The 13,568-nt window shown below is 32.3% G+C and overlaps 2 protein-coding genes across 4 annotated transcripts in view; one reads left to right on the top strand and one right to left on the bottom strand.

Annotated features, from left to right (window-relative positions):
• LOC145975369 (protein FAM76A) overlaps positions 1-13,568 on the top strand; it is a 63,059-nt gene that overhangs the window by 30,033 nt on the left and 19,458 nt on the right. Inside the window, exon 7 of one of the 3 annotated variants that reach the window (XM_083105818.1) lies at positions 3,636-3,654. The exons of the other annotated variants lie outside the window; for them this stretch is intronic. The gene's annotated coding sequence lies outside the window, so the exon portion shown is untranslated. Of the gene's footprint in view, positions 1-3,635; positions 3,655-13,568 lie in introns of those variants that run through there. 3 annotated transcript variants of the gene reach the window in all.
• The window catches only part of Blimp-1 (PR domain zinc finger protein 1), a 42,056-nt gene that overhangs the window by 26,350 nt on the left and 2,138 nt on the right, over positions 1-13,568 (bottom strand). The gene's annotated exons all lie outside the window — the stretch shown is intronic.

The raw sequence follows: 13,568 nt of genomic DNA, 5'->3' as shown, positions 1-13,568 counted from the left end.
ATATAAGCGAGCGTGCATACGTGATGCATTCTTGCAATTTTATTCCGACCATCTTTTTAGTTCCCTCTAGAAACCGTGCAAATCTTATGAATCTTAAGATTTTTTTTTTATTTTACAAGTCCTTGTATCTCTCATTATTTTTATCTTTTATCTTTTATCTTTTATTTTAAATATGTGATATTTCGTGAAAATTTTTGATGTTACAAGTTTCTTAAATCTGTATTTTTTAAGATTAAAGTTCATATTTTTTACAAATTACATTTTACGAAAAATACAACTTAAATATATGTATAATTTAAATATATATAAAATGAAGTATCATAAATGATTTATTGTTTTATATTGTTTTTTACAGACGAAATTTTATTTGCGAAATATATTCGTATTCAGTTTTTCGCAAATATTTTTTAAATTTAATTATCGTTATCGAGTTAACATCGCTTGTGAATATAATCAAATTGATTTGTTGTAAACTAAGTTGACTCGTTATTTATTCTTTTTCATGATTACTTTTCTAAAAGTCGGGATTTGTTCCGTCGTGTGTAATGTATCGCGCAGTAATTTCGATAACCGCATGCAACGTATAAATACTTCCGTATGCTTACGCAAATATGCACACCTTAAGAGGCAACACTGACATCTACTGGTTCTTATGCAACGCAAAGAGAAATGAATCAGGATACTGGATCAGAGGCTCTCATTGCATTGGGAATATTTAAATGCATTTGAGATAATTTATCAGTTCGCGCTAATTTTCCATATTCATTTTAAAAATCATAAAACTTTGAAATATTGATCGTCCGAAGAGAAATAAATTAACTTAGACAATTTTTATTACACATACATAACTATATATCAGTCATTGATATAAATGATGCAATATTTGACATAAAAATAAAACAATTTTTATATACGATTCACTTTATACATATATTAAATAATCCTGGACAAAAAATTTTGATTTGGATCGAAACATTGATTCAAATTTTAAATCACGTATATTTTTATTGAAAATTTAATTTGTGATAAATGTTTGCACAAATTAATGACTGATATTATTTCGTTAGTATGATTTTTATAATTTATCCATTTGTAATATATTATATTCGCATCCGGTGGATAAGATAATTCATGGAGAATAAATATATGAAATGATTTGTTCGTTTTACTTTAAAAGTCGAGTTTTTTAACGCTGAATTACTCGCATTGTTTGAATGCATTAGGGAAATAGAAATCTTTACAAAGGGCAACATGCTTGTAATTTATATCTGCATCGCTTTTATTACACTTTCGCAAGAGCACTCTCTAGCAAAAAACAAACATCGTTTGATCAGAGGATGATGAAAACGGAGAACGAGATGTAGTTCATTAATCATAATGCGATGTCCTCTTGAATTGACAAATTATGTTTAATATAATCATTACTTTATCAACAAATTTCGTATAGCGAATAATCTAAAATTGACCTTAAAATTTTAATGAAATTATTAATTTTAGATATGTAAAATAGATATAATATCATAAAAGCTAAAAACATTTTATTAAAAATTTGCGACAAATATTGAAGATATTATATGTTTATAACTTTAGTTATTATTATATACTTATATTATACTTATAATATCTGAAGATATATTTTGAATATTTTTATATTATTAATTTTAATGAAAATTAAAAAAAAAATATTAACTACACATACGCATACATATTTTTACCAATTTAATTTACACAAATATGATATAAATTAATACTTTACGATATTAGGAAGGGTAAGATAAATATGATTAGTATTTTACAGTTAGTCTTTTAAGACGCGGCTCAATTTGATCGCTCGAAAGAAATCCAAAGTCACACCGCCCGAGGACACGCTCGCATGCTTCCTCCCCAGCATCGATTCTTACGAGAGAGCACAGCGAGAGCACGCCAAAACTGATCTCCTTCGGCCGCGAGTACATCGACCCTCGCGGCCGCTGTGCCGTTTTGCAAAAGTACAAGTGGAAACGGACGTCGCGTCGGCCGCGCCAGCCCCAACGAGTAGCGCGGCTCGACGTCGGGCCGAACGGCACGGCCGCTTTCAATGGGGACACGTGATCGCGCGTACTCGCGATCAGCCGGCGGGCTTATGGCCGACCATAGCGCGCCTCTCTCCACTCGCTGGAGCGAGCGAGCGAGCGAACGCGCAGTCACGGACGACCGCTATATCATTTTCGCTACCGGGTTGCGCGCCTCACGGTTCACCGTTCTCGCCGGTTGTTGAACCCGACTCTCTTTGCGCGCTGCATAACCTATTTTGTAATAGCACACTTCGTGCCGCGCTAACCGGCACACCAACTCGGCATCCTCATTCCGAAATGAGCTGCGTTCGCGGCTACTCATCGTGGCGTGCTGCCAATTGAACGCGCCGTGTTTTTTCCCTCTCGTCTTCCACAGATTGAGATATTTTTTTTAATGTAAAAAAGAGAGGGAGAGAGTGTACATGGAAAATACTGGGCATGTTAAATTTATACAATTTTTTTATTTGAATTTAATTTTGTTTTGCATTTTAAGCTTATCATTTAATTTAATTTTTAATGTTATTTAATATTTAATTTTACATTTTTTTTCTAATTATAATCTGATTTATACCTTTTTATATTTTATTTTCTGCTTTTTAACTATAGATTGCACTTGCAATCTTTTAAAAAATGCAGTTTCGGAAATGAATTTTTAAATCCTTTTCTCTCGAATCGGTACTATTTTTCTTAAGCTTTTGAATAATAAATAAACTTGCATATAAAATCAAATACATATATATATATATATATATATATATATATATATATATATATATATAAATGTAATTTTAAATTTGAAAATATACTGTATTAAATTTACCTTTTTGTATGAATTGAGACAGAAAGAAGAGGAGAATATTGAGAGAAACATCGCGTTTTTAATCAATTATATTGATATATATGTATAATCGAATTAGAGTCACGAGAATATAACTATTTGATTAGAATAAAGCTAGTAGGTCGAGTGCGCACATGTGACCGGTATCGATGCATTTCCGCTTTAGCTAAAGTAGAATATTTGACTTTCGCGGTTAGCAAAGTGGCACAAATGCTGGAAATGGAGAAGATCGATTTTTAACAATTTGATAATTTATCTAATATGAAATATCACATTATTAAATATGAAAAATAATAATTTTAATTTTTTTCTTATCAAGGCATTTCCTATCCCTTTAAATTTAGAAATATTTATAATAAGAATATTTTATAGTCATATCTATCCTCTCTCTCTTTTTCTTCGCTTATGTACGAAATATACTTAAATATTTTTATACAAATATCAACTTGAATATCTTAGCAATTCTACAAAATAAATAATACAACAAATTTTTATCAATATATTTAATGAAAAATAGACTATAAAATTTGTGATTTTTTCATTAAATTTTTCAATTTTTTACAGCGTTTCTTATTAAAAAATAGACGCAGGAAATTATAATATAATAGTAGAAATTATAATAAAATGGAAGATTAGTAAACAGAACTAATAGGACAAATATAAGATCTTATAAAAACATGTAAACGCATACATGTTTGTACGCGTGTCGCACATATATATTTGAACTTTTTGGAATTATAAAGTGTTCCAGATGATGCTGTTGTACCCAACGCTGATGCGGCACAACGGAAAAATTGTCGCGACAGATAAGAACGTCGGTTATTCGAGTATTGTGCTCGACATGGCGTGAGAGAGTGAGGCAGGTCAAGCGTTTCTATATCTCGCGTACACTTTTCTCGCTTTCAAGATGGGGGTTGTCAAATACGCGCGCGATACAGAAAATTGAGAACTTTTTATTCAAAAAATTCACATCGCGCGACACTTTATAATACGTGAATGATCAGATTGTTCGGATAATGAAATACAGTCTCTCGACGTATTGAACACGTTGAAAAATCTCGCGAAACAATCTGCTGCTTTATATAAAATAAAATCTCTTAGTCTGTAAGACAAAGACTAATCAAATTAGAATAAATTTTCTCTTAATTGGACAGTATTAAAATGCTAATAGCAACTTTCATGTTAACCTTTAAAAGTTAAGTTAATATACATATAACGAGATATATAGATTATATCAAGAAAAAATGAAAAATTGGAGCTTTTAGAATGTCATTGAATAACAAAAAATGCTATTGTTTATTTGAATTCAAATATACTTTATACTATATTTTTTAAAGTTTAAATACATAAGATATTTTCAATTGCAAAGATATTTGGATTCAATATTTAAAAAAATTGCATCATGTGAAATAATTTTCTTAAACTTTTTTTTTTAAGAAAATCTGACGTCAATTGTTGTTAATTATTCAAATTATCGTATTACTATTTACATATTTTATATAACACTTTCTTTTAATTGTTGATAAGGTGAGAAATGTCCGTATAATCGGCTTCGTTACGCTGATAGAGCGATATATCTCGTAATCGTTGCGAAAGAGATTAAATAACGGAGTTTATGCGTTTCCGCATTGAACGGCTCGGAACTTCAATGTCAATGTCAGTCGCCCTTTCACCTTATATAACGAATGAGCGCGTCGACTCGCTGCCGAGACTCGAGCATATTATCCGCTTAATGCGATTCGAATGCGCGTTGTAGAATACGACGAAATAATTCTGTCGCTTGCTAAAGAATCGAAGAATGCGAAAATTACATGCTTACGCGTCTAATCCTTTCTAATTCTGAAATCTTCTCGCGTTTCTCTCTTGTTCTCTCTTTCTCTCTTTCTCTCTCTCTCTCTTTTCTTTCTTTTCTCTCTTTTCTTTCTTCCTCTTTTTCTCAACTCTCAACTCTATCGTGTTTTTGGTAATCTATGGGTAATTGTTTAGCAAATGCAACCTTTTTTTTTTATACAGTTTATCGAAGCAAGGCACAATTATTTCCAGTTTTTACATTAGAAGCCCGAGAGAACTTTTTTAATCTCTCCAATTTTAACAATTTCGTCGGAATATATAAATCTGAAGTGTTTTGCGTAAAAAATAACTTTCTGTTTGTTTTTAAAAAATAAATATTTCTCTTCTTTATTAGAATTTTCATACTACAAGAAGAAAGATATTTTGTTTATGGAATTAAAGAACTGTTAATATTTTAATGTTTAATATTTATCATGAATAACGATCCTCGAAATCTGGATAACTGAAAACGTGTATTGAGATTGCAAATAATTCTGCTTGGATATTTTATTTAATATTCTTTTGATCAATTCTTTAACTTATAAAATTTCTCTGGATATTCGAAAAATATATAAATATTCTAAATTTAAATTAAATAACTGTCTTAAATAACATTTGGCTATTAAATTACTCTAATATTTACAATTTGATTATCGATTAAAATTCCTTCAAGAAAATTTTTTAAAAAAATCTTTAGAAATCTTTCGATCTCTTATTAAAAAATTAAGACAAAGCTGCAAATAACTTTTAAAATCGTTGCTTTAAAAGCGTTGCTTTATTACTAGTTTGTGAAATTACAGAAGAATATTCTTTGAAATCGTTTCCCGGGTAATCTGAGCTTTTTTGAATTGCTAATCAATCAAGACCCGCTCCTTTCGTCCCGCTTATATTCCAGCAACGTTCATAGGTACTTGAGAAAATGGAAATTCTAAGAGGTATCTTTCTAGGTAAGTGTACCTCTTTCGGCGCATCATGGCGATAGTAAAATGCGTTTATGACTATGGTAAGAGTAAAGGATACGTTTGCGATGCTACGTAATGAGTGACAAGATAAATTTAACGCTGTTTGAAAGATGATTAATTTTTCAACGTTGATAATGTCAAAAAATCGGCAATCAGACGAGAAAAGTAGGTAAAAAAAATTTGTGTCGCGAAAAATTTTCCTTTTATTTGATCTCAATCTTCACAAACCATTTTTCGCTAAATGTGTCATCATCTGTCTGGCTTACTCATTTCTCTAATCATATTCATACATATCATTGATAACAAATGCAATAACGGATCCGCGTCTTGTTCTTGTTCTCACTCGAGCGTCGTTTGTGTATTTTCTTATAGAATTACTTCCTGCTTCGCTGTCTTCTGGTTTTGTGTATCTGCCGGTTGTGCAGCGGAATCATGCAGGTATTTCATCCGCTTTAATGCGAGGGCATGTCGACTTTAATTATCGTCGTATTCTAAGGCAGAATTTTCTTTCGCGAACAGGACGAAGTAGTTTTGAAATTATACGCGAGTAAAATGTGGAGAGTTTATTTATCTCTACGAATTAAGTAGTGTGTGTGTGTGTGTGTGTGTTCATGCTAAGATGCATGAAATGCAATGTTTTATTTAGTTAATAAAGCAAATATATGTTGAGATCGAAAAAGTATTTACCTTTTGGTTTCGAATAAAAGAATAGAAATATAAACGATTATATAATCCAAAGTTTCATAAGAAGAATATGTCTTCTCACCGATAATTCGTTGTTAAATTGAAACCTAATGAATTCCGGTAGCTCTCGCGTTACTGAATTTCTCATCCCACGGTAAAATTGCCGGTAACTATCTATAGCCGCCTCTCATTGTCGCGCGCGTTCGCACACGACCTTGATACATCGATAATGCCAATTTAATTGTGCTCGCGGAATATAGGATACTTTGAACGCACTGATTGAAATCTTGAAAATATTTATAAGACTCCGAGTAATCTCTGAAAAATGATCACCAACAATTAGTTTCTATACGTCAAGGTCAATAACATTCTTCATCTAAAGTTTTAGAAACAGGAAACAATATTCTTAGAAAAATAATTTTTATTCACAACTTTTTTCATAAGTTTATTTCACATTCGAGCATTTCTCTTTTTTCGATTAAATTCCCGTTAAATTTTCGTCATCAGATTTATTTCTGTAATTTTGAGACGCGATATCTTGCGCATGTATAAATAGCATCGTAAGTCCATTTATTAAATTTTTGTCAGCTGGAGAAATTTTTTTTTATTAAAGCGGACTCGTGCGCGGCTCGTGGCCGCCACTAGGCCAGCTAGCAAGGCTAAAGCGAAGCGAAGTGAAGCGAAGGGAGGGAATCTCACGGCTGACGGCTGGCCGTGACTTTACTCAACTCAGCCGGCACTCGGGCCGGCGCAACGCGTCAATGTAGAACGGTCATTGACTCCTCGCTTCGCGAGCCTCCTGTGTATACGTGAGCGTCCGAGCTTTCCTTCCCATTCGCGGACGTTATCCTCTCGCCGAGGGACACCCGGTATATAAATACACGCTGCGCGTCTCGTGATACTTTGATGCTTGATGCGCAATTTTGACCTCCGCAATTTCGACTTTTTGCCCATTCGCATTCTAATTTTTATCTAGTTCGCGAAACATACCGGATAGTTGAGAATTTTTGTTTCTAGACTTTTTATTTTGACCACCTTTATTTTGACTACCTCATAACGGTTTCGTCACAACTCTAAAATAAAGTAAAATATTGAAATTCATATGTGCGTCTCTTTTTCGTACACATTAAATTTTTTAAATTCCGTCTGCTGAAAATTTTCTGACTCAGACTTTGTTAAATATTTCTTGTCGTGCAAATGTGTTTCTTTTACGGATTTTCTAAAACCATACAAATCAAAATATTTATAATTGTTATTATGTAATTAATATACATACAAATTAAAAATTTAATGGCAAGCTCAAATATATCTTTGCAATATACGGTGTTATTTGTATATACTTGCAACAGTACCCATGCCTTAAATAGTGAAACTAATTTTGAGCTAATTTTGATTTAAAGGCTCTCTCTTTAAAAGTTGACTATTAAATATGACCGAAAAACTAATCAATTAATTCCGTTATTCAAGGCGAAACCTGCTACGAGTAATATATTTTAAATTAATGAAATATATCATATGGGGATATCTGGCTTATATTAGCCTGTATATTTTTACAAATAAATGTTGATGTTTCGACAAAATTGTTTCTCAAACATTTATTTGTTTTGCGACTCTGCTACTAAATTGACGATACATGCGACAAAACTAATGTCCAAAAAGACCTTAAAAAGGCCTCCGTTCATAAATAAGCAGAATTTAACGATGCCTTCTCTAACGATAAACACGCATATAACTTGGTTCGCATATTCCGATGCTGGCGATCCAAAGTGCAATCCTTCGCACGGACCGCGATGGGAATTTCATCGTTGATGAATTCCGCGAGTTGCGAGGTAAGTGAGAGAATGAGGAAACGCACGCATAATGATTGCACACGACCATGTTGCAACGCTACGCGGACCATTTCGATCAAATCAATCGACACGTATTTATGAAAATGAATATTACTATTAATTAACTGATTAAGCTCTCTATTTTTATTCTCTATCTTTATTTTATAATCGTTTGGCATTTTTGACGCAATCATCAAATCTTTTATGAAGGAAACAGTTTCAATTTCTTCAAGATATAATGAAAATGATAAAAGGAGATAATAAATGACATTTAATTCACTTTGACTTCGTCAGAAATATCCGTGTATCTTAAGATCAATTTGCGTTGGGAATAAAAATGATAAAAGAAAGAAAAGAAATTTTAATTATTTTTCAGAAAATAATGCCGGTTGTGCTTTTTCTTCTTATTTAGCGAACGATAATTTTTCACGGATGTGCCACATAATTATCGACATAGATATCGCACCGTCGCGTTTTATTTATTACGAGTTATGTCACGTTACTGGTATGGTACAGCTGACACGAATTCAACTTAATTTCCATTGTTCCTTAATTTATCTCGACACATTGATCGTGAGCATTAGGGCTGCACGGGTTCATGAGTAATCTAGCGGTACCCGGACACAAATGTAACACTTCCGAGTCCGCATAGAGATGCATAGAGAAAGAGAAAGAGAGAGAGAGAGGGGAGAGGTAACGGAAAGAGAAAGATTGATTATGAATATTTTTTCATACATTTCATTTTGCCGCAGTTACGGATTAAACTTACGACATTTCATAGTCACCCTATAGATAATATAATCGGGGTTATGATACCGCGTAATACTTTGGAGAGTCTAGTTTGCACGCTGCAGAAAATGCAGGCCGAGTTTATTGCACTCCGCTTGTCGGGAGAAAATTTGCACTAATTCGGCGTGTCTGTCCGTTAGATCCCATGTTACAAAAGAGAAAACCTTCTTTCGCGTGAAATATTTCTTTTCTAGTATAATAACGATAAATATGCGTTATAAATCTGCACTGTCGTTGATTTGGAGTCGTTATTTAAAATTATTTTCGAGTAAAATACAAATATAATAAAATTCAAACGATCATTTGTACAATAATTAATAATACTAATAAACTATTAAATATACATAATTTAATACTAATCGTGTACAAAGTATGTGTATTAAACACAATTTCAATTTTACATGTGGGCATTTCATCAAATTATTTATTATATTAAGGGAGATATTTAATAAATCCTTAAAACACAATATTTAATAAATATATTTAATAAATTAATATTTAATAAATCCTTAAAACACAAATTTAATAAATCCTTAAAACACAATTTAAGAAATTTTAGAGTGAGATAAGTGCGTCCCATTAAATTCTAATAGTAATATCAAATTAGTCAGATTTCAAGAAATTAATTTATTCCGTCATCGAGATAACACGCAGTACGACAATTATGAGAATTGTATTACGAGTGGTAATTGTCAAATATATAACGACACACGATAATATCGCGCCGAACGGGACACCCCGTATATAACGCGGCGGACGGTCATCGTTACGGTAGCGCGTAATACTTTACGGTTCGGCGTGTGTATTATCGCGGAATCGCGCAGGACAAGCGCAATTTTTGCATGGAAAATGGCACTACGGTACTTTCAGCCTCGCTGCTCGCCTCCGGCGGACGACGAATCTAGGCTAGGCCTAGGAACGACACGGTCATCGACCACCCTTGATTTTTTTTTTTCTAAAGATGGAGAAAGCCGCGCTGTGCAGTCCGATTTCCCGTTGATTAGATTATGGCACCGTTGCGAAACGTGGCGCCGGAAGAAACACATTCATTATGAAGACGTGCATGAATTAACCGCCCGAAAACAATTCGCGGAGATTCAGTTGCGAAACATTTTCTGGGTTTAACTGAATCTCGTTTATGTAATTATGCGTAGCAAAACGGGTAATATATATTTATTTGAATTATCACATGATGAAGAAGTGAGAGAGAAAGATCGCGTTCTCTTTCTCTCATGATCCTGTTGATTCTTTTTTCTCGTTTCTACTTTTAATAATGATGATAGAAATAATATCGATTGCTAATATTATGACCGTTCAAGTGACGTCGATAAAAGTCAATAACTAAAACATCCGATTAGGTCAAATAGTATGAGATTGAGAATATTTCTCTTTGATCGTTTTGCGGACGCGCAGGAAAGTACGGATCTTTTCGATCAGTGCCCCCCGTACGAAAAGTGCAACGACCGTTCCAATAAATCGACCGTCCCCTTCTGTTCTTTCCCTCCTCTCTCTTTCTCTCGCTCTCTTTCTCTTTCTCACTCGCAAACCACCATCTCTCCTTCTCTCTGCCCCATCTCCCACCCCAAAATGATTACATATACGCAAGTTCGCAGTGACCGCGGCTACGAACCGCGGTCTGTGGATACCGTTATGTCACATTAGTAGGCACCTGCAAGCGTCATTATCTTCTCCCACGGCGTGCCATTCTCAAAATCGAAAAGCACTTATCCTGTAACACGCGAGGAAACGGTATCGTAACGGCATCGGCATCTGAAAATATCCTAGCGTGACCTCCGATGTCAGACGAAAATTGAACAACGTTACTTTACATATTACGGACTTAGTCTTAAAAGACATTGAATTTATAAAAAATTAAGACACATTTCCTCTCTCTTTCTCTGTCGAATTTCAACCTTCGATATTAAAAAGTATGTGAAATATAACTTCTTAAATTTTGTCTACAAAATCGATAAAATAATAAATAAAATTATGTATGAGAATTTGCAAAAATAGAATAGCGTGGCAATTTCTTTCTCTTGTGTTTAAATTAGTATGTATAGAATATTTTTTAAATTATAAATTATTCTTTCAAACTTTAGTATTTTAGTTTCTAATGGCTAAGAATTTATTATATGTTTTAATAGTAAAAATTTTCGCAGGCACATACAGTAAGAAATTTTCTCGGCATGTTAACGTGTTCGATGTATATTTAACATATTTTCAATATGCTAAGTAAGGCATGTAAACCGTAAATACGAAACACCCATTTTTCTTCTTTAAATTTTTCAATTGTTCTCCCAAACTTTCCCGTCTTTTTTTTCATTCTTAATCTTGTTTCTCTCGCATTGTCGTAAGATTTTGTTCCATGTAAACATATTTCAAAGTCAGACCGCTCATACGTCAATGAAATTTATGAAGGAAAAGCGGAAAATCGTCATCTATGAGACATAGTTGTACGGTATTAGAAGAAGAAAAACGGTAAGAAATATATTTAACGGTGTTTCCCAGTGGACCGCTTGTTTCTATAACAGAGACACTTTTGATCACTAGCTTAGAATTGCGAGTCGATATTGAATTTAGATATACATTGAACGATTGAAAACAAACGTTCGAACAAATGTTCGAACATTTTGTATTTAGGTTCGTTGTTTTTTCGTTTTTTACGTGTTTGTATTCGCATTCGACTAGATATTCCCTGCACATGCGGTGAATGTAAAAATATCAGTTTTATTTTTTATAGCTATACTGCTTTATCTTTAAAATAGAAGAAAGATATATAATTAAAACGTTGGAGAGAAGCAAAAAGATAAAAAGTGGAAATAGAATATGTAATTGAAAAGGACATAATTAATAGCGACTGATTGCAATGATTATCGCAATGATTATCATTTTATTATAATTGTACAAAATTATATCGGATAGATTTGTTAAATTATGATATATTTGTCGAAGAAATGGAAATGCATATATATCATCACTAACAATATGACGATAACATCACGTGCATGTATGCAAGCAACGTGTCGATTGTAAGGGAACAATGAGAGAAAAAGAATGCGTGATATTCGCTTTTTTTGTGCACGAATTTTCTTTGATATACGTTGATTCGTTTCGCGAACGAATTAATCTGAAAGAAATTGAATGCTGACGAAGTGTTTCTCTCGTTCGCATTACGATATATACTTTTTTCGAATTTTAACAGCGAAAATTCACGTTCGCTGTTCGTTCGCTTATATATATATCCAGCTGTATTGTTGCTTGGTTAATGACTGCGCAGATGCCGAAATATAACGACACATCATGAATGTAAAAGTTGGTCGTTTATTCTTTTAAGAACAAAAAAACATGCAAAATCAAAATTTAAATCATGACTTTGTATTATCGAAGTGAACGCTCAGCAGATGATTATATTTGACGAAAAATTGCTCTTGCGAGTTTATTGTTAAAGTATATAAGCATATTTTTAATTATTTAATTATTTTATTGTTTATAAATCTTTCAGAATTCTATATGAAAATTGTATATGTGTATGATTATTGAGATATATATTTGATATAATCTCAATGTATGGAAATTTTGATGAATATATAAAAAAGTAAATTTTATATTTTTTATATATTACATAATAAAAATGTTACAAACTCATTTTTGCACTTATCTTGCAGCACAAATAGAATTCGTCAAAATAATATCAAATCTTTCGAATCTGATTCAAATACATGCAATATAATATTATATATATATAATGTAGAAAATGAATCGACTATATACATATATGCGATACTGAAATACATTTTGCAAGATATACAAGTTACATAAATTATTGTTTTTACTATTAGTTTTTTTTCCATGCTTTTGATTTGGTCCTGGTACCGTTAGGATTCTGAACTTCTCGAAGAACGAGCGTGAAGAAACACTTTCTGTATTCGAAGAGTATCTCCGTGACGTAATGCATATATCGAAGGGTTCAAAGTACTCGAGACTGCCTCGTATATATTCATTTTCGTTCCGCGCGATTATGTTCGCTGTTTTATACGACTTATTTACCGTGCCGATGCCGTCTTGATGGACCGTTACGTAAAATTGCATAATTATCGAATACTATTGCATTTGTTTATTTATTTTATTCATAATATTTTCCGTTTATTCAATATTTGCGTTATTAATTACGCGTCATCGCACGATAAATTAAAAAACGATTAAGTTAATGCGGCTTGATCTAATCATCTGAGCTTCTGTTCAAACATCTGATTTATTTATAACAATTTAGATCGCCGTTTATCGATAAACGAAACTTGCGAATATTTATAACGAACGAGGATAGATTTGTATATTATCTCAATAATATATTTTAGTAAATCTTTTAATAATTTTAGTGATATTTTCGTTTATTATTATTATATTTTTGATGCTTCGTATACTAATTTAAATCGTTATAAATTTATTATACTAATTCATTTCTTGCATTAATTTTTTATAGACATTTGTAAATTTATAAAGCGATTTAATGCGAATGATTAATATCTAATATTTATGAAATTATTTTAAATTATTTAAAAAAGAAAAGAGAGAGAGAGAGAGA

This window comes from Camponotus vicinus, unplaced genomic scaffold (assembly GCF_025532165.1).
Source record: "Camponotus vicinus isolate PSW18456_S1 unplaced genomic scaffold, iyCamVici1.0 SCAF_8, whole genome shotgun sequence".
Lineage (NCBI taxonomy): Eukaryota > Metazoa > Arthropoda > Insecta > Hymenoptera > Formicidae > Camponotus > Camponotus vicinus.
The sequence above is the reverse complement of the archived record's forward strand: the minus strand, read 5'-3'. Positions and strand labels throughout refer to the sequence as shown.